At 43.7% G+C, this 20566-nt stretch overlaps 1 long non-coding RNA gene across 1 annotated transcript in view; it reads right to left on the bottom strand.

The window, feature by feature from the left end:
* The window catches only part of LOC132534013 (uncharacterized), a 178717-nt gene extending 158406 nt beyond the window's left edge, over nt 1-20311 (bottom strand). The window contains exon 1 of the long non-coding RNA XR_009545732.1: nt 20245-20311. This is a non-coding gene — a long non-coding RNA (uncharacterized LOC132534013). The remainder of the gene's footprint in view (nt 1-20244) is intronic.
* Between the last annotated feature and the right edge of the window lie 255 nt (nt 20312-20566).

Below are 20566 nucleotides of genomic sequence, written 5' to 3'. Positions count from 1 at the left end.
ATCCTGCTATCTCTCTGACACCTTTCCCAGGGGACAGCTGTGAGAACAGGTTTCTGAGTTGATGTGGACACTACACAACAAGAAGAATTGTAACCACTTCCGCAAAACAAGGGGCTCAGCCTATCAAACCCATCCTGCTGATGGCTGTTCATACATCCTTTGATCAAACACATTCTTGAGAAATCCAGTCTTGGGGGCCACAGGAAGAAGTATGAAGGTAAGAAAGCAAAAGGTAGGAACAGACCCATGGTGTCATTCTAGGAGCAATGTGATCTGTGCATGCAGTGTGCCAAGGCCAGCAGTGTGGTATACTACAGTGTGGGAAAAAAAAAAGTATTAGAGGACAAGATTCTATGGAGCTATCAAACGCTTAAGGAGAAAGAATTAGTGTTCAAATACCAGAACCAGGTAGTGCAATGCTTTGATTGAGAGGCGGTGCAGTGGGTGCAGCAGACAAGGCCACTGTAGATGTCCCTCGAATTTCTGCCTGACTGGTGCCAAATTTCATGTGAGAATGAAGACTGGGTCATGGACAGGTTTCTAGGAACAGACTAAAGGCATGTTTGGTGCATTACGTTTAGGAGCTGATGCTACTTTCTGATCTCCTCACAGCTTATATAAATGCATTGGGGAGGAGTTTGGAGGATGAATGGAGGGTTTACTCTACTATGTTGTATGAGTGCAGGGAAGAACATAGACAGCCACAGATTTTCATGTGCCATTCTGCTTGGCTTGCTTGGGCAAGGCCTTGAATTTGAAGAAGAAAGACCTTGACTGAAAAACTTCTCCTCAGCTAGCAGAAAAAATTCAAAACACAGAAAAGCCCAATCAGTTTGGACTCCCATAAAACATAGTCTTTGTAGAGAGAAAGATAAGAATATTAGTAGCCCACACAAACAGAATTACATTTCCAGCATGTTTTTTATTTATTGTCTTTTTCCTTGCAAAGTTGAGACTAAATGCTGAAAAAGAGAGGTTCATGAAGAGAGCAGACTAGTGGTCCAGGAGGTGGCATAGTGGACAAAGCACTGATTCTCAACCATAAGGTCCTGAGTTCAATCCCTGGCAGCACATGTACCAGAGTGATTTCTGTTCCTTTCTCTCTTTGTCATTGACAAAAATAAATAAATAAATAAATAAATAAATAACATATTTTTATAAAAAAGAATGCAGTCTGTAAATTCAGCGTTGCAGAAGTTATGAAAGCACACAAGAACCAGAATGCCACTTTTATGTAAGAGTTGTTTCTGCCTCTCTGTTGCATATAACCCTATTTGGGACTATTTGAACCTATTCTCTGGAGGGCAGATTGTAGGGATGCCAGTGGGCTTTGCAAGAGTGACATTTCCTCTCTGGGTGGCCGCTCTCCATAGACCCAGAACTGAGGTCTCCACATGAGGAAGAACCTCAGGTGAGCTATAGGTTCAGAAAGTTCAAGAAGCCTCATTTCAGGTGGTAGTGAACATGCTTGACCAACACTTTCATGTTTTTAGTCACTATGGCTTCTTTTTTTTCTCTGCCTAAATAGTCCTCTTTTCAAACAATTATCTAGTTAACCCGACAACTCTCTGGACATATAGTTAGCCCACTGTATTGCCTTTGTTCACCATGTAGGGTTTTGGCCAGGGGTAGAGCTTAGTGGGAGATTCTGGGATTGTACACCTGTGACCCTGGGCTTTGATTGCACACACACACACGCACACATACACACACACATATACACACACACACCATAGGGAAGAAAAAAAAGAAAGACGACCTCTGTCAGTGTACCCCAAAGCTGTAGCCTTCACTCTGGCTCTCTCTGTTCCAGCTGAAACACAGACTTTACAGACAGTCCATCTATGAGCCCATGGGCACTTCACCATCTTTGGGAAGAACAAGAAAGCAGCAGTGAAGCATAGACTGTATGAAAGAACAAATGGAAGCCAGTGCAGGAGACAAAAGAAAAATTAGCCGGAGCCACATTAGAAGTCAGCAATAAGACCAACACATGCTACAGAAAAACCAAGAACAGTAAGGGGCCTGGGCTCTCCTTCCCCACCATAAACCTCTCCTCCTTCACCTCCCTTTCCTGCCCGCTCCCACTTGACACCTTACTAGAAACATGGGTGGACACATGGAGAGTTCATGACTGGCCCTAGCTCACCCCACCCTGCTTCTCATCTCACTCTCCCCAGTCACCCTCTTAGGCTGTCCCTTGTCACTCACCCCCTCATGAGATGAGGTTTTAGATCAGTTAATGGAAACGAGCAGCTTTGTGTGGGAATTCATTGACCAGAAGAGGGTTTTGGCTGAAAGTAAGCAGTCCTGGTCCCTTCAATTATCTGAGAAGTAGGGTTCACTGTGTGGGCTCATGGCATTGACTTTTTCTTTTCCTTTTTTTGTTTTGGTGAAAATTTTCATTTATTTTGGATAGAGATAGGGAGAGAGGCAGAGAGAAACCTGCTTCACTTCCCTCCTGAAACTGAGGACCGGAGGCTTGAACCTGGGTCCTTGCACACTGTAATGTGTGCCTTCAACTAGGTGCACCACCACTTGGCCTCCAACTTTACCTCTTATTCAAAATAGTGAGAGCAAAACTAGATTTCCCACTGAATCCAAAGGAGAGAGGACTTGGGGGGAGATGTTGGCAGTGGATGGAGTCAGACTCTTGCCTTCCCTCCAGGCATTTAGCAGAAAGATGTGCAGAAGAGGATCGAAGGAACACCATCAATCAACGCCTGACAAAAGAATGGGATAAAGATGTTGTGCTGAAGCATCAGCGAGATGAAGATGCCAAGGCCTTTGACAAGTAATTGCCTTCTGGGGTTGCAAGTTGCCTCCTCTCCCCATTTCCTCCACTCTGATCTGGGGATCTATAGAGCTTCATGCAAACGAGTGGGGATTGTCAAGGGAACTCTATAGAGGACAGAAGTCTGGGTTTAGTGTGGGATAGCTGTGCTGCCTGCTAAATGTCTACCAACTGTGTTTTGGTCTGCCTCTACTCTAGGAAGCTTTGTTTTCCTATTGTGGAGGGTGAGGAATAGGGTGTGGGCATTTCTCTTTGGAAATAATAAGTTTGAAGCAGAGAGAGTGACTTTCCACCCCAGGCTTACTGAGTGTTCAGTTAAGAGGGGAGCTGAAGAATCATGGGTAAATGGGCAGTCAGTTAGGAATGGAGTCACGGGTAATGGGTGCTATACAAACTGAGACACCCAGCAGGGAACAGGCCCAGACCATCCACCCAGAGGGTGCCTGTCCCCTCTCCTCAGCCCTCTCTCTCTACTCACCACCCAGGAGCAGAGCCTCTAGCCCCAGGCCATGAAGGCTGACAGCTAGCCTGGGAAAGGCTGATGATCTTTTGTCTTATGTTCATTTGTCAATGGGGAAAGTTAACATGTGCTTGACTGAGAATGTGAAAAACTTGACAAAACAGATGGAGCCTATCCCTTCAGATGCTATCAAAGCCTCAATATGCCAAACTTTATTTTTCTGCCCAGTGCTCACCTCAGGCTTATAGTAGAGTTGGGGATCAAAATGGAACATATAAGGAAACAAAAATCATTTGCAAAACCTCTATGCTATATCCCCAGCCCCCAAGTATTCTAAATGACTAGTTAATAAATTGTTATTGTGGGTAACCCATGGATAACTCCTCATGTTCCTCCTTGCTCTTCTACTCTTCTTCCTCTCTCTACTCCTCCTTCACTCTGGCTGATGATGATACAGAGGACTGAACTTGGGATCTCAGAGCCTCAGACATGCAAGTCTTTTGCAGAACCGTCATGCTATATTTCCCACTAGGATATAATCTCTTCTAGAGAAGATGTTTTGATTTTAGTGGAAGGCATTTTCTCCCCCTCTCCCATGTAGGGCCCATCATTTGTGACAGTGAGTGAGAGGAGAAGGGCAGGCTGGGGGCAAGGGGAACAGGTACTGGGGGGGGGGGGTTGTCACTGTCCTTGTCTCCTTTTCATAGTTTTGAGGAAGGCCTCTCACTATTGCCTGTGCCTCCTCCCCAATTGTCCTGGTATTAGGGGCTAGAGGGTTGAGAGTGGACTGGGGGGCTTGAGGGAGGAGGCACCCAACTGAAGAGGAGGCACCCCATTAAACAACCCCAAATACCACCCCCTACGGGGATTAATTGAACTGCCTCTACCCCATTTAGTACCCCAAAGCACTCTATCCCATTCAACATCCCCCACCCCAATCACCATCCTTCCACCTTCCCAGTCCACACTCAGGCCAGCTGGGGACAAGACATCCAGCCTAAGACTGGTTGTGGTGTGCTCGCCTAAACCCCTACATCCACCAGTCCACCCCACACCACCCCATCAAACCCCCTCCAACTAGGCCACCCTCTCTCCCTGCAGTCCCCATCCCCAGTCCACCCTCAACCTCACAGCCCTGATACCAGGACAGCTGGGGAGGAAGCACTCAGTCTAACTTTGGATTCCCTATCTGTCCTCCCCCGCCACCCCCCACACCACAGAGAGGAAAAACAAAAGAAGGATCTAGAGGATGAAAAGATTCTGTGGAGATACCATTCTAATCCTAATTTCTTTGCTTTTTCTTTTTGCTCCCTGCCTTATTAGGTCCATTATGACCTACATTCAAGAGCTATGCTGAGTATCTGTCAACCAGCTTCTCCTACACTCTTACATTCTTCTGCATGTTGGGCCCCGGAAGACCTATTATTACCTTTAACCCCACCCCCATATTGCCCCTGTTTAGCAGGAAGCAGCCAGAATGACCTTGGCACCCTATATGACCAAAAAGGTCAGAATGATAAATCTGGGAGTGCCTGACCATTGAAGGCGCTTGTGGCTAAAAACACTCAGTCATAAGAATGTGTTACCCAGCAATACTAGCCCATCCCTGGAATGCCTGCTGGAGGCTAGCAGTTTCCTAAATCACAGACTCACCACACTTAACATCATGGAAAATACCCACTGAACTCTCACCTAAGTTTCTTTTTCTCCTCACCTATAAGAATCTCCCTCCTTGACCCTGGCTGCGACTTCATGCCCACCCCCACCCCCGGCACAGTTGGACCTGAGAACCTTGCCTCAGGAGCACACAAATAAAGCCCTTGTTGATAATATTCATGGCCCGACTTTTTCTGTCAGGTCCATTTCGCCACCACCCACCAGACCACACAATCATGAGATAGCAGGCAGGCAATGGTCTCCACAGACAAGCAAATGATGGGGTGGCTTCCACTGAACACACACAGGGCTGTGAGAACAAGGATTCTGAGTTGATGTAGACACTGCATATCAAGCTGAATTGGGGCCACTCCTGCAACCCGAGGGGCTCAGCCTATCAAACCCATCAAGCCTGGCCGACACTCCTACCTATGATGGTTGTGGGCTTCTCCCACCACACCACCTCCTCCAAGGAGCCCATCTCAGCATTATCCTGGGCAAAAGTCTCTTTCTCAGGGCTCAGATGGCTCCTCCCCTGCAAGAGAGAAGGAAGGCATGTGGCTGTGGGAAACCTAGGCAGTGTTGCTGCAGCTGAGTCACAGAGAGTACTCTGTGTACTTCTGACAGAGAAAGAAAGAGAGAGAGAGAGAGAATGGGAGTTAAAGAGACCATAGCTCCTCCAGTATGGTGGGGGGCTGTGCTCAAACCTGGGTTGTGCACAGGAGAAAGGAGAGCACTATCTGAATGAGCTATTTTGCCTGTCTCCCTCAAAGCCCCCACCCTAACCCTGTTTCTTTTGAATATGTATATATATTTCATATATGCAGTTTATATTTTTTAAAAGATTGTATTTATTTATGAGAAAGAAGGAGAGAGAAAGGACCAAACATCACTCTGGCACATGTGCTGACTGGGATCAAACTCGGGACCTCATGCTTGAGAGTCCAAAGCTTTAACACTGCATGACCTCCCGGACCATGTAGTTTACATTTCTTTCTAACATTTATTTATTTACTTTATCTTATCTGATAGAGCAGAGAGAAAGTGAGAGACAGGAGGAGATAGAACCTACAGCACTGCTTCATCACTTATGAAGCTTTCCTCTTGCATATAGCACAGACCGGGGGCTTGAACTTGGGTCCTTGTGCATGATAATACACACACTTAACCAGGTGCATCACCACCCATACATATATACATATATATATACATATATATATATATATGAGTGTGTGTGTGTGTGTGTATTTCATATATGTATATTCTAGAGGGATTGCATTATTTACCCATTTATTTTTTTAAACAAAGCACTGTTCAGTTCTGAGTTTTGGTTGTGCTGGGGACTGTACCTGTACCTCAGAGCCTCAGGAGTAAAAGCCTTTTTGTAGAACCACTGCAATGTCTCCTCAAGTTGCTAATCCCCAGATTCTTGGTCACCTGACAAAACCTTCAGACCAAATGGGTCAGGAGGGCTGATTAGTGGGCCAGCCTCCAGTTGAATTATTTATTATAGAAAGGTGGGCTTGTTGGAGGCCTGCCATCATGACTGGCCAGCTGTCACTGTGGGGTCCCTGTCAGCCCTGTGTCACAGTGAGGCAGAGTTTGGGCCACTTAATGGAAGCCACAAGTGGACAGTGGGAGGCATAAAGGTGATGGGACCTGGTGTGCACCCCCCACCCTCCCCCCATGGATTCCCTGGCAGGTACCACCAGGGCAAAACCAGGGAGGACCTGATGGGCTTCCCTCTACCCAGCCTGGTGGGGAGTTGCTGGCCTCCAGCAAGGACTCTCCTGTTACAACCCCCTTTTTGGTGGTCGCTGGGACGTTCCAGGTCCCAAACAGAACAGCAGTAATCCCCTGAATCAGAGCCATGCATTTCCTCTAAAGTTCTGTAGAGAGTCAGCCCAAGGATGAAGGACCCAGGCCCCCACCTCCACCTCCCAACCCCAACACCAGGACTGCTTTACTTGGCCTGCTCTGTCTCAGCATGGTGGCAGCCCTGACAGGGCAAGAGGGAAAGGCAGGGGGCAGCAGGTGCAACATGCCCAGCCACTGGGTTGGTAGTGAGCAGAGCTGCTCCCCAGAGACTCCTGTCCCTGTAGTGTCCCCTGCCTGCAGTCACAGGCCCATGTTGGCCCTGGGGACAGCTATCCAGTCCCCATAGTTGAGGGCTCTACTCTGGACCCTCCTGGGTACTTCCCCCCCAGGACATCCTTGTCAGTGTCTGCTAGAAGCTCCTCCCACATCCTGTAGGTCTTCATGGCCACCAGAAAGGGAACCCATTGCTCACACTTCATCATTCCCTGCAAGTGTAGATACCAAGGATATCTGGTCTTTCGAGACAGAGAGGAGAGGAATCTGTCATATGGCTTCACTGCTCATGCAGCTTCCTGCTTCCTGTTGCAGGAGGACTGTGGGCTTGAACATGGGTCCTTGAGCATGATCACCTGTATGATCTACTGGCCATGCCACCATATGACCCCATATATTAGTGCTTTAAACATTTACTGTATCTGCCCCAGGTCTTTGTTAGCTTTCTCTGTGGACAGAGGCTGAAACTGTGGCTCACAAAGGTGCTCTTGTACTAGCTGGCTGCATTAATTAGAATGCCCTTTACATGTTTCATTCCATTTTTTTTTTGCCACCAGTGTTCTTGATAGGGCACAATGCCTACATGATATATATATATATATATATATATATATATATATATATATATATATATATATATATATATATATATATCTATATATGATAGATGTTAAGAGACAGAGAGAGATTAAGAGTGAGAGAGATAGAAAGAGGAGACACACCATGGCACTGCTCCATTGCTCAGGAAGCTTCCCTCTTGTAGGTGCTCCCATGTGGTGTCCAGAGGCTCGACCCTGCGTCCTTGTACAGTCACAGATACATGCAGTCATGTAGTACTCATCTCCCTGGATGTGGCCATAGTCTCCAAGGTATAGACCAGGGTGCAGTGGCTTAGCAAAGCCCCAGCACTCTCTCCCAGGTCACAGCGAAGCCTCAGCCATGAGGCACTGGAGCCCTAGTGGCACGCTGGCAGCAGGTGGTCTACATTCAGCATCATAGGCAGGCACTGGCATGGGATGATGACCCTGCATGCCGTGTAAAGCACCAGCTTGCCCACTCGGATGCCCATGCCGTAGCAGCCCAGGTCCCCCAGGCCAAGGATGTGTTCCCCATCTGTCACCACCACAGCAAGCAAGACAGGGGGAGTGCTCCTGCAGTGGTCCTCCTCTGGATGCCAACCTGCCTGAGCCAATGTGGGCCCCTGTCCCCTCGACTCCCCTTTAAGGGTTGGTGGTTGCTGCAGGCTCAGTGGAGGAAACCCATCTGCCATCATCCTTCAGAGAAACCAAGGCTACCCTGCACCAGGATCTGGGTTCAAATCCTCAGCCCCTGCGACACCTGGAGGCCTTGTTCTGACTCACTCTCCCTCTGTCAGGCCTTCCTGTGTGTAGCTGACAGGTGGGTGAGTCAGGCCTGACAGGTGTGCTGACTCTTCCCTTTGGTGCTCTGGTGGCTTTCTTTCTGGTCCAGGCTGAGAGGACCCAGTCCAGCACAGAGCAACAGCACAGAAGAGAAGATCCCTACCTTAATGTCATCCTCAGGCCATGAGTTGAGTATGGTGGCAATGTGGCCCTTGTCATGAATGGTGATGAATAGCCCACTAGGAGAGACACAGCCACAGTCACCAGAGGACTCCAGAGCCCAGGCATGCACATAACCAGGCTCTGTCCTCAGGTCTGGCTAGAGGTTGTTATTTAGGAAGCCACATCTTGAGTGCAAACCTCCTCCCACTAGACTGTCTATTCTGTGGGACCAGAAAATACCTGTCTTCTCACCGGTGCCACCCCAGAGCCTACCCTACCATCACCCTCCACAGGGCACTTGTGAGCTTGTTGGATCCAGGACACTCACATACACACAAGTGTACAGGTCTACATCTTACTTTTTTGTTTTTCGTTTTTTCAGTGAATAGAGCCTCTGGACATATCATCAGAGTCACCTCAAAATGAGGATGACATGGGACCAGGGGCATGACCTAGCAGTCCATAAATGAGGGTGGAGGAGGGTTACTTTTGCTAGAGAGTGATACCATAGCCAGGTATTTCCTGCTAACTCCCTGGGGGACTGGATCTAGCTAATAGGCATTTGGAAACCCTAATCCCAGTGAAATTACTTGGAAACTGGGTTTTTTTTCCTGACACATTCAAGGTAAGAGGACCTGTCATCTAGTCTGTTGTTTGTCTCCAGAGAAGAGGGGAAGAGAGGGACACACAGGGAGAGACTGGCATGTGGTGGTGGTGGGAGACTGGGTGAATGCAGCAGAATCCACAGACTAAGGAGGGAATAGGCTTGCTTGTGAAGTTCAGAAGCTACAGAGGCAAGACAGGACTCCACCCCCCCCCAACCCCTGGCATATTTTTTAGAAAGCACATGACCCTGCCAATACCTTCATCCCAGGATGCATGCCTCCAGCATTGAGATGAGACATTTCACTGTTTGAAGGCAGAAGTTTCTGATGTATTTTTCAGAAATAAGATGCGGAGGAATCAAACTCAGGGGCTCATGCATGTGCTCTGCCTCTGAGCCAGCTCTGCAGACCATCCCCCGCCCCAAGCAATTTTCCTGGGAGAAATAATGGTTTATAGGACAGTTATTGACATCTGAGTACCATTTCTTATATCCTTGTGATAGGTGGAGATCTCCAGGGCCAATAGACACATGAATAAATGTCCAGTCACTGATTATCAGAGAAATGCAAGCAAGAACAACAAAGAGATGCCAGCTGTGAGAATGTTAGACATCAGAAAGGACAGAAACACCAACTGCTGGCAAGGGGATGGGGAGAGGGAAAGCCTTCTATACAGCTGGGGGGAATGAAAATTGGTACAACTCCTGTGGGAAGCAGTCTGGAGATTCTTTTTACTGTTATTATCTTTTCCTTTTATAAATCATCCACATGCCCCATAGGGTTGAGTCTCCACCAATACATCTTGATGTGAATGTTACCAATGTAGGTGACTATGACAGAACCCACAATTCGCAACTCTGGCTACTTGTCTTTGTTTATAGAACATGTTCTTGACATCTTTTAATTTTTTATTATTTATTTATTGAGTAGGGGCAGAAAGAAATTGAGAGAGAAGACAGAGATGAAGAGAGAAAGAGCCACTTGCAACAATGCTTCACCTTTTCTGAAGCTTTCCCCCTGCAGACAGATATGTGTGTGTGTGGACCAAGGGCTTGAAATGGGTCCTTGTGTATTTTAACTATTGTACTCTGCCAAATGCACCACTGCCTGGTCCCCATCCTTGACATCTATAGAGCAACACATCTCTCTATTCTTTTCCCTTTTTTTCTTTATTATTTTTCTTAATGGCTTTTTTCTTAATGGCTTTTTCTTAATCTCTTCTTCTTATTGTCTACTGTGAACAGTAATGACCATTAAAAAAGAAAAAACCGGGATTTCGGTGATAGCGCCGCAGTAATTCAGTGCAAGTGGTGCAAAGTGCAAGGGTAGGAGTAAGGATCCCGGTTCGAGACCCTGGCTCCCCATCTGCAGGGGAGTCGCTTCACAAGCAATGAAGCAGGTCTGTAGGTGTCTATATCTTTCTCTCTCTCTCTCTGTCTTCTGCTCCTCTCTCTATTTCTCTCTGTCCTAATGACGACATTAATAACAACAACAATAATAACTACAACAACAATAAAACAAATGCAACAGAAGGGAAAATAAAAAAAAAGAAAGAAAAAGCTTGTAAATGTTGGCACCTATATGGAAGGATTGCAGGGGATTTTGTTCGAAAGATGCCCTGTGGGAGTATGGAGGTAGCGCAGCAGATTAAGCACATGCAGCACAAAGCACAAGGACCTATGTAAAGAGCCCGGTTCAAGCCCCCAGCTCCCCACCTTCAGGGGAGTCACTTCACAAGCCGTGAAGCAGGTCTACAGGTGTCTATGTTTCTCTCTCCCTCTTCTTCCCCTCATCTCTCCATTTCATTCTGTTCTATCCAAACAAAGATGATATTAATGACCATAACAATGAAAAAAACAAGGGCAACAAAAGGGAATACATATTAAAAAACAACTTAAAAAAATAAATGATGCCCCGTATGTTTATGGTTTTGATTTAAAGCTTTTAAAAAATTTTTTAAATATGTATTCCCTTTGTTGCCTTTTTTTAAATTGCTGTAGTTATTATTGTTGTTATTGATGTCATTGTTGTTAGAAAAGACAGAGAGAAATGGAGAGAAGAGGGAAAGACAGAGGGGGAGAGAAAGACACCTGCAGACCTGCTTCACTGCCTATGAAGTGAATACCCTGCAGGTGGGGAGCCGGCAGCTCAAACCGGGATCCTTACACAAGTGGGAAAAAGGGGGAATAAAAACATCCAGGAGCAATGGATTTGTAGTGCAAGGACCAAGTCCAAGCAATAACCCTGGAGGAAAAAAAAAGAGAGAGAGAACTTCTCTAGTCTAAATAACATCAAAGACATAAAGGTTCAAGAAGCCCAGAGGTTCCCAAACAGAATTAACCCAGACTTAAAGACACCTAGACACTTCATATTTAGAATGGAAAGGGATAAGGATAAAGAAAGGATCCTGAAGGCAGCAAGAGAAAAACAAAGAGTCACCTACAGAGGAAAACCCATAAGATTAACAGCAGACATCTCCACACAAACACTACAGGCCAGAAGAGAATAGCAAGATATCTATCTAGTGCTCAATGAGAAAGGCTTTCAGCCAAGACTACTGTATCCTGCTAGACTGTCATTCAGACTAGATGGAGGCATCAAAACCTTCTCAGACAAGCAACAGTTGAAAGAATCAACTATCACCAAGCCTCCCCTGAAAGAAGTTCTGAAAGGTCTCCTATAAACAGTCAGAACACCATAATTATGTCATATATCAGAACACACTAAAAATCTATGATGTTAAAATATATTCAATCTATGATATCAATAGATGTCAATGGTCAGAATTCACCTATTAAAAGGCACAGAGAAGGAAGATGGTTCCAAAAACACAACCCAACAATATGATATCTACAGGAAACCAACATAACTCAACAAGAAAGGATCCCAAAGGCTGCAGGAGAAAAACAAAGAGTCACTTACAGAGGAAAACCCATAAGATCGGCAGCAAATTTCTCCACACAAACACTAAAGGCCAGAAGAGAATGGCAAGATATCTATCTAGTGCTCAATCAGAAAGGCTTTCATCCAAGATTACTGTTAGACTCTCATTCAGAATAGATGGAGGCATAACAACCTTCTAAGACAAGCAGCAGTTGAAAGAATCAACTATCACCAAACCTGCTCTGAAAGAAATTCTGAAAGTTGTATAAACAGTCAGATCACCTTAAATATGCCATATAACAGAACACTCTAAATATCTACAATAATGATGATAAAATATCTTCAATCTATGATAACAATAAACATCAATGAGGGAACCAGGCAGTGCCACACCTATTTAAGCACTCACGTTACAGTGCACAAGAACCTGGGTTCAAGCGCCTGGTCCCCACCTGCAGGGGGAAGATTCACAAGTGGTAAAGCAGGGCTTCAGGTGTCTCTCTCCCTCTTTATCTCCCCCTTCCCTCTCTATTTCTGTCTCTATCCAATAGTAAATAAATAAATAAATGTCAATGGCATGAATTCACGTATTAAAACGGGCAAAGTAGAAACATGGATCAGAAAGAAAAAAAAAGTCCTATGTTGTCTGTAGGAATCCCACCTATCTCAGCAAGACAAACACAGACTCAAAGTGAAAGGATGGAAAACTATCGTATGAGCCAATGGACCACACAAAAAAGGACAGGAACAGCTATGTGTATACCTGACACAATAGACCTTAAAATAAATAAAATTTAAAAAGATAGGGATGGACATTACTTAGTGCTCAGAGGATCAATCAACATTTATGCAACCAAGGAGACGCTATTTAAATATATCAAATATCTACTGCAAGAGCTACAGCAATATATTAACAGCAAGTAACACAGTCATAATAGGGAACTTAAACATACCACTCTATTCACTTGAAAGATTATCCAGGCAGAAAATCAATAAAGAAATGAGAAAGGTAAATAAGGAGAGTAAAAATGGTGATGTAATCATTTTCAGCCATTCTTGGATGGAGCTTAAAGAAATCATGTTAAGTGAAATAAGTCAGAAACAGAAGGATGTATATGAGATGACCTCATTCACAGGCAGAAGTTGAAAAACTAGATCAGAAGAGAAAGCACTAAGTTGAACCCCAACTGCAGGTGGTATAATGCAGCAAAGTAAGACTCTGGAGTTAATGAGTGGGAGAGGGAGTTCAGGTCTTGGGACAGGATGATAGAGGGCCTACTGGGGGATGTAGTGTTGTGTGGAGGAGTGGGAGGTGTTATGCATGTACAAACTGTTGTGTTTGCTTTTGACTGTAGAGCATTGATTCCCCCCAATAAAGAAGAAAAAATGAATTTGCATCTACAGGGCTGTCATCATTTGCATTTCTATTAGAGAATGTGCACTAGGTAGAAACCACCGGCTTGCATTAACTGGAACAGTGGAGCACCAGTCCAAAGACAGTCTGCACTAGACACACCAGTGAAGGGTTTTGTGATCTGGCCTCTGGGTTCCAGTCTAGGGGTCTGGGACTTGGCAGCTCTGTTAGCATGGGGTTACTTACATTTTATCATTTTCAAGACAAGTTCATGCTAACTATGCAGTGAACAAGGGTGTACAAGGACATCTTCAAGGGCCTAGACATGAGTTTATTTGGAAGTAGTTCTACTTTTCCTTTTGTGAGCAACATCTAGTCTGTTTTCCACAGGGACTGCTCCACTTTACCTACCCATCAACAGTACACCCAGGGCCTCCAATTTCTTCTCCTCTCAGCACTCATTTCTGTTTGAATAATATCTACTCTAGCAGGTACTGAGGTTTTGGCTTGCATTTCTCTGGTGAGTACTCAACTTTTCCCACAATCCTGTTGTAGATCTTCTTTGGAGGAATATCTGGTCAGTGGTTTTGCCTATTTACAAACTTGAGTTATTTGGTGTCAGACTCTTTGAGTTCCATGAGTTCCTTTAAGTTATCATTTTGAATATAAACCTGCATTTAGATATATGATTTGCACAGATGTTATCCTATTACATAGGTTGCGTCTGGAGGAGTCACAGATTCTAACTCAACTTAAAATCTAATAAGAGTAAATTTTTTCTTCCTTTCTCTTCTGCTCATTTGTCATGTCTGCCTTTCAAGTTTTTTTTTTTTTTTTTTTTTTTAAATTTTATTTAACACAGTTCTGGCTTGTGTATGGGGAACTGAAACTGGAATTTTAAAACCTCACGGAAGAGAGTCTCTGCATAACTATTATACTATTATGCTATCTCTCCATCTCTCAATTTCTATATCTGTAAATTACAATTCTTTTTTTTTTTTCTTTTTACCAGAGCAGTACTCAGTTCTGGATTATGGTGGTGTGCAGGACTGAACCTGGGACTCTGGAGCATCAGGCATGAGAGTCTCTTTGCATAACCATTTTGCTATTTACTCCCACCCTCTAATTCATTTTGTAAAATATTTTTTATTATTGAATAGAGACTAACAGAAGTGGACATGGAAGAAGGAAATAGAGAGGGAGAGAGAAAAACCTGCAACACAGCTTCAGCACTTGTAAACCTTTCCCCCTGCAGGTGGGGACCTAGGACTTGAATCCAGGTCCTTACACATTGTAACATGTGCACAACCAGATGCAACACAGCCCATCCTCTGTAAATTATAGTTCTAACTAATAATTTATCTTGTAATTAGTCATAACTTGATACTTGTTAAAATGTTCTGTACCAGTGGTATGGGATTTAGCCTACTAGGTAAAGTGTTGGACTCTCAAGCGTTAGGTCTTGAGTTCGATCCCCGGTAGCACATGTACCAGTGATGTCTGGTTCTTTCTCTCTCCCCTATCCCTCTCATAAAAAATTTAAAAAAAGTTTTGTACCATATTCTGAAATTGCTGATATACTGCATACCACAGTCACAGTCTAACTTGCATGGCTGATAGTTTTGCTTTCACCTGAACAAAGATGATGAAGAAAAGTTTTTGTAATTTGTTATGTAACAGGGAATGTTCATAAATAGGACCTCTTTTTTAATATTTTATTTTATTTTAATGGGAGAGAAAAATAGAGATACAGAAAGATTAGAGTGCTGCTCAGCTCTGGCTTATGGTGGTGCTCAGGACTAAACCTGGGACTTCAGATCATCAAGCATGAAAATCTTTTGCAAAGCCACTATGTTGTCTCCCTAACTATGAATATGACTTTCTGTATGTCTAATCTTTCTATCAATTCATCTATACATCTAACCACCCAGTAAAAAGAAGCATAAAAGATCATTTTTATCATCAGGACAACTGCAATGACATCATAGGTACTCGTTATAATTGTAATAACACATAACATGTGCTATGCTGTATAGTTACAAGCACTTTTGTATAAACTGTATTAGCAGTCCTGGGAAACAATACTTTATCCCTATTATGTGTCTCTCACTGACAGTAACCCACTTAGTTGCAAAGTGACTGCCTTGCTGATGAGAAGTAGAGATGGAAGACTTAAATTTTTATTTTATTATCACACTGTCATTTTTTTTTTCTTTCTTACCAGAGCACTGATCAGCTCTAGTTTATGGTGGTGCAAGGGACTGAACCTGAGACTTTGGAGTCTCAGGCATCAGAATCTCTTTGCATAACCATATGTTACCTATCCTACCACCCACCCCGTCTGTCCTTTATTATCTTCTTAACACAGTCATCACATACTTTATATCCCATATTTGTATCAGTCAGCTAGAGGGTGTGGGTCATTCTTTGGGAGGCACCAGATCCCAGGAAGAGTGTTGACTTCACTAGAAGGAAGAAGAGTTTCTGTTGCCAGCATGGCTCTCCACTGAGTTTCCCCAGAGTTCTTACCCCTGCCTTGAGTGCCTGTGCTCCTGGTGAAACCCAGCTTCCTGTGTGCCTCCCTGAGGAGAACTCTTGACTCCCAAGTCTCTCTCTTCCTCTTTGGTTTTCCATGAAAAAGGTCATCTCACTCTCCTTAGTGTCCTAAGCCCACTCACTCTGTACATGCACACTAATGAAATATCTTGTTGGCTGATGGAAGAAAACTATGTAAAAACTGTGTCTTCACCCCTAGCAATAGTCCTGATGGAGGGGGCTGGAGTGAAGTAATTTCTAGGGAAAGCCTCTGCTCTGGGAGGTGAGGGACACTAGTGATAAAGTGGCACTAGTGTCAAGAGAGATCAAGATGCTCTCTGCACCAGTGTTCCCAGTCCATTTCCTTGTGGGCCATATGTATGTAAACTATTCTATTTTACTGGGCCAAGAGCTATGAAAACGTGTGTGTGAGTGTGTGTGTGTGTGTGTGTGTGTGTGTGTGTGTGTGTGTGTGTGTGTGTGTGTGTGTGAGAGAGAGTGAGGGGGGGGAGACATGGGGGAATAGAGTGGGAAGGAAAAAGAGAGATACCTGCAGCACTCCTCTGAGCTAGTCAAGGCTGGGAGCTTGAACTCAGGTCTTTGTGCCCTACCTGGCATGTCACTACCTGGCCTCCATATAGAATTTATTCCTATAACTCTTACAACAAAATCTGTGATGAAAGGTAGCTGTGCAGGTAGAGTATAGGACTTTGCATTTGTGGTTCAATGGTTTTGTGACCTGGCGTCAAGTATGGGAGAGTAATGCTGTTCTTTCTCTCTTTTTAATAAATAAACCAAAAACCCAACACAAGATACCAATGTCCATGTCCAGTGGAGAAGCAATTACAGAAGCCAGAACTTCCATTTTCTGTACCCCATAAAGAATTTTGGTCCATACTCCCAGAGGGGTAAATGTCAGGGAAAGGTGACTACAGGGCTCTGAACTCCAATTTCATCAGGAACCAGAGAGAGAAGGAAAAGAAAGAGAAAAAGACAAAAAAAAAGGGGGGGGGGGACACACAAGTATTAAGTGTGACTTAGAAAGGAAGAGGAAGCAAGATCATAGGGAAAATGGGGAAATATATATATAGAGAGAGACTGACAGTTGTACAAATAATAGTCAACCTATATTTGTGATCTTGGGAGAACAAATGCAGTATCCTATGGAGGGCATGGGGATAGAAAACACTGGCAGTGGGAAAAGCATGGAATTATACTCCTGTTATCTTATAATTTTGTAAATCAATATTAAATCACTAACAAAAATATTTTTAAAGTTAGGCATAGAGAACCTATAATTCTATTCTTGAAAATATATGCCAGAGAAATGACAGCACATGCCCATTAAAAAAACATGTATACAGGGGACAGTGAGATACTTTACCTGGGAGGGTGTCTGCTTTGCCAGGTGCACCACCCAGGTTTGAGCTACTGCTACACCACATGGGGGCACTATCACACTGAGGAATGTTTTGTTGCTGTGGTATCTGTCCCTTTCTTTACAGAAAAGTGAGGCCCCAGAGAGGACAAAACAAAAACAAAAAAATAAAATAAACCTTGTATATGAATATACACAGCAACATTACTCATAACAGCCAAAGATGCAATCAACCCAAAAGTATGGCTAAAATGCAGTCTATCCATCTAGAGAGACAGCTCACGATCTAGGGGACATGCCTTGTCTAATTGTGTGGGTGGGACTCAAGCACTGGCACCAAGTACAAGGTGACATGGAAACAGGGGCAGCTCTGGAATTGTCTGTCTCTCCCCCTTTCTAGCTGAATGAAAAATCAATCTAAGAACAATGAAATTACATATAAATGAGGCCCCAGTTCTTCTGAGGGAAATGTGGCATAATCATGAAATGGAAAAAATATTTTTTAGCAAAAAATATGTATTATACATGTTAAAAATGAGTAAATCGGGAAACATGCTAAATGAAGGAAGGGACTCAGAAAAGACTGTACTGTGTGTTTTTGGTTGCATAAAAAACACTGGAAAGGGAAATTTGGGTTAGGAGATTGCATAGTGGTTATGCAAAAGATATTTTTTTGCATTTTTAATATTTATTTATTCCCTTTTGTTGCCCTCTTTGTTTTATTGTTGTAGTTATTATTGATGTTGTTGTTGTTGGATAGGACAGAGAGAAATGGAGAGAGAAGGGGAAGACAGAGAGGGGGAGAGAAAGACAGACACCTGCAGACCTGCTTCACCGGCTGTGAAGCGACTCCCCTGCAGGTGGGAATCCAGGGGCCCTAACCAGGATCCTCATTGCAAAAGACTCTTATGTCTGAGGCTCTGGGGTCCCAATGAATCTCTGGCACCACTTTAAACCAGTGCTAAATAAAGTTCTGGTCAAAAAATAAATAAAAATAAAGGTGATCCAGGAGCTGACACAGTGGCGAAATTGTTGGACACAAGCATGAGGCTCCAAGTTCAGTCAGTACATGGTAGTGTACATGCTGGAGTGAGGCTCTGGTTCTCTCTTTTAACAAGTAAAATAAAGATAAATTTATATTTTTAAAGACAGATTTGGAAAAAAGTACTCTGGGGGGTACTGGGACATCAGCTGCAAACTGTATTATGTTTTCTAGTGTATTGGATCCAGAAAATGGAGACTATTTCTTGCCTTACACATACTGTTTACTCGTATTCATTCATACCTTGTCTTCTATGACAGCTCATTGAATTTGCCTTTCCCAAATCCAGTCACAATAAAACTGCTAAGATGCCTTTCTGCATGAGCTCTTTGGGTTTCCTTCACCTTTCAGAAGAGATAACAGGAGAAATTTAGTTTCTTCAGTATTCTCCAAATCTAAACTGCCTAAACGCTAGCTGAGCTCTCCATTAATAACTGAACTTAACAGAAGATAACTTGGCATATTACCAGAATTTAGCTTGCCTGGGTTAACATATATATATGACATTTATTAATAAAAAAATAAGTGTCAGTGTATCTTTTCCCATTCAACTGCTACCACAAATGACCTCAGACTGGGTAGATGGTAACACAAGATTTCTCACAATTCTGGAGACTGCAAGTTCAAGATCAAGGTGCCAGCTTGGTGTGAGCCCTCCTCTAGGCTGCAGACTGCTCCATGTAATCGACATATCAGAAGGCACTAGCATGTCAGTATTCACAGGACAAATGCTTCCAGGCATTTCAAATACAAAGAAACTCACACACATAGATAAATGTACTGATTTATGGTACAGATTCCAGATCTAGAAGTAATGCCACTATCCACTGGAACACAGATAAAAAGGTCTTATCAAGGGAGTAGGGTGGTAGCACAGCAGGTTAATCGCACATGGGGCAAAGCACAAGGACTACATAAGGATCCCGGTTCAAGTTCCAGGGTACCCACCTGCAAGGGGGGAGGGTGGTGGTGGTGGTGGTGGTGGCGTTTTGGGTGTCGCTTCACAAGTGGTGAAGTAGGTCTGCAGGTATCTACCTTTCTCTCCCTCTCTGTCTTCCCCTCCCTTCTCGATGTCTCTATCTTATCCAACAATAACAACAACAAGGGCAACATACATGGGAAAAATGACCTCCAAGAGCAGTGGATTTGTAGTGCAGGAACCATGTCCCAGTGATAACCCTGAAGGCACAATAAATAAATAAATAAATAAATAAATAAATAAATAAATAAATTTCTTATCATTAAAAAAAAGACACAGAGCAGATATAAGGAGGGAAACGGAAGGGCAGTGGACCATATGTGTAATTTTGCTTTTCTCTTTTTAAGAAGAGAACTGCTTGGAGTCGGTTGGTAGCGCAGTGCTTAAACACACATGGCGCAAAGTGCAAGACCCAGCATAAGGATCCCAGTTCGAGCCCCCGGCTCCCCACCCTGCAGGGGAGTCATTTCACAGGCAGTGAATGAAGCAGGTCTGCAGGTGTCTACCTTTCTCTCCCCCTCTCTGTCTCCCCCTCCTCTCTCCATTTCTCTCTGCCCTGTCTAACAATGATGACATCAATAACAACAATAATAAGTACTACAACAATAAAACGCAAGGGCAACAAAAGGGAAAACAATTAAATAAATTATATTTAAAAAAGAAAGCAGGGCAGAGGGTAAATAGCATAATGGTTATGCAAAGAGACTCTCATGCCTGAGGCTCCAAAGTCCCAGGTTCAATCCCCCGCACCACCATAAGCCAGAACTGAGTAGTGCTCTGGTTTAAAAAAAAAAAAAAAAAAAAAAAACAGAGAACTGCTCAGCTCTGGACCTCTGGGGCCTTTTACATGAAAGTCTGTTGTGTAGATTGCTAAGCTACTTATAGCCCAATATTTATCTTAAAAAAAAATGGAAGTAGTGAGGATGAACGTGATAGCATCAGACCTGTGTGCACAGAGGGTCTGAGATTGAGCACTGGCACTATATACACCAAAGATTTTCTTGTTTTCTCTCTCTCTCTCATCCATATGCTCTCATCAGTAAGTAAAATGAAGAGAAAAAAAAAAGTAAGTAGGATAATGTTTATGCAAAGAGGCTCCAAAGTCCCAGGTTCAATCCCCCGCATCACAATAAGCCAGAGCTGTGTCTTGCTCTGGTGTTTCTCTGTGTCTTTCTCTCTCTGCAACTCTCTCAAAAATAAAATAAATAAAATAATTTTTAAAATTTAGAACATATATGTAAAGTATAATAGTTAAGCCTAAATGTC

The sequence above is a fragment of the Erinaceus europaeus genome, chromosome 17, assembly GCF_950295315.1.
Source record: "Erinaceus europaeus chromosome 17, mEriEur2.1, whole genome shotgun sequence".
Classification (NCBI taxonomy): Eukaryota; Metazoa; Chordata; class Mammalia; order Eulipotyphla; family Erinaceidae; genus Erinaceus; species Erinaceus europaeus.
This window is presented reverse-complemented; position numbering and strand designations above follow the sequence as displayed.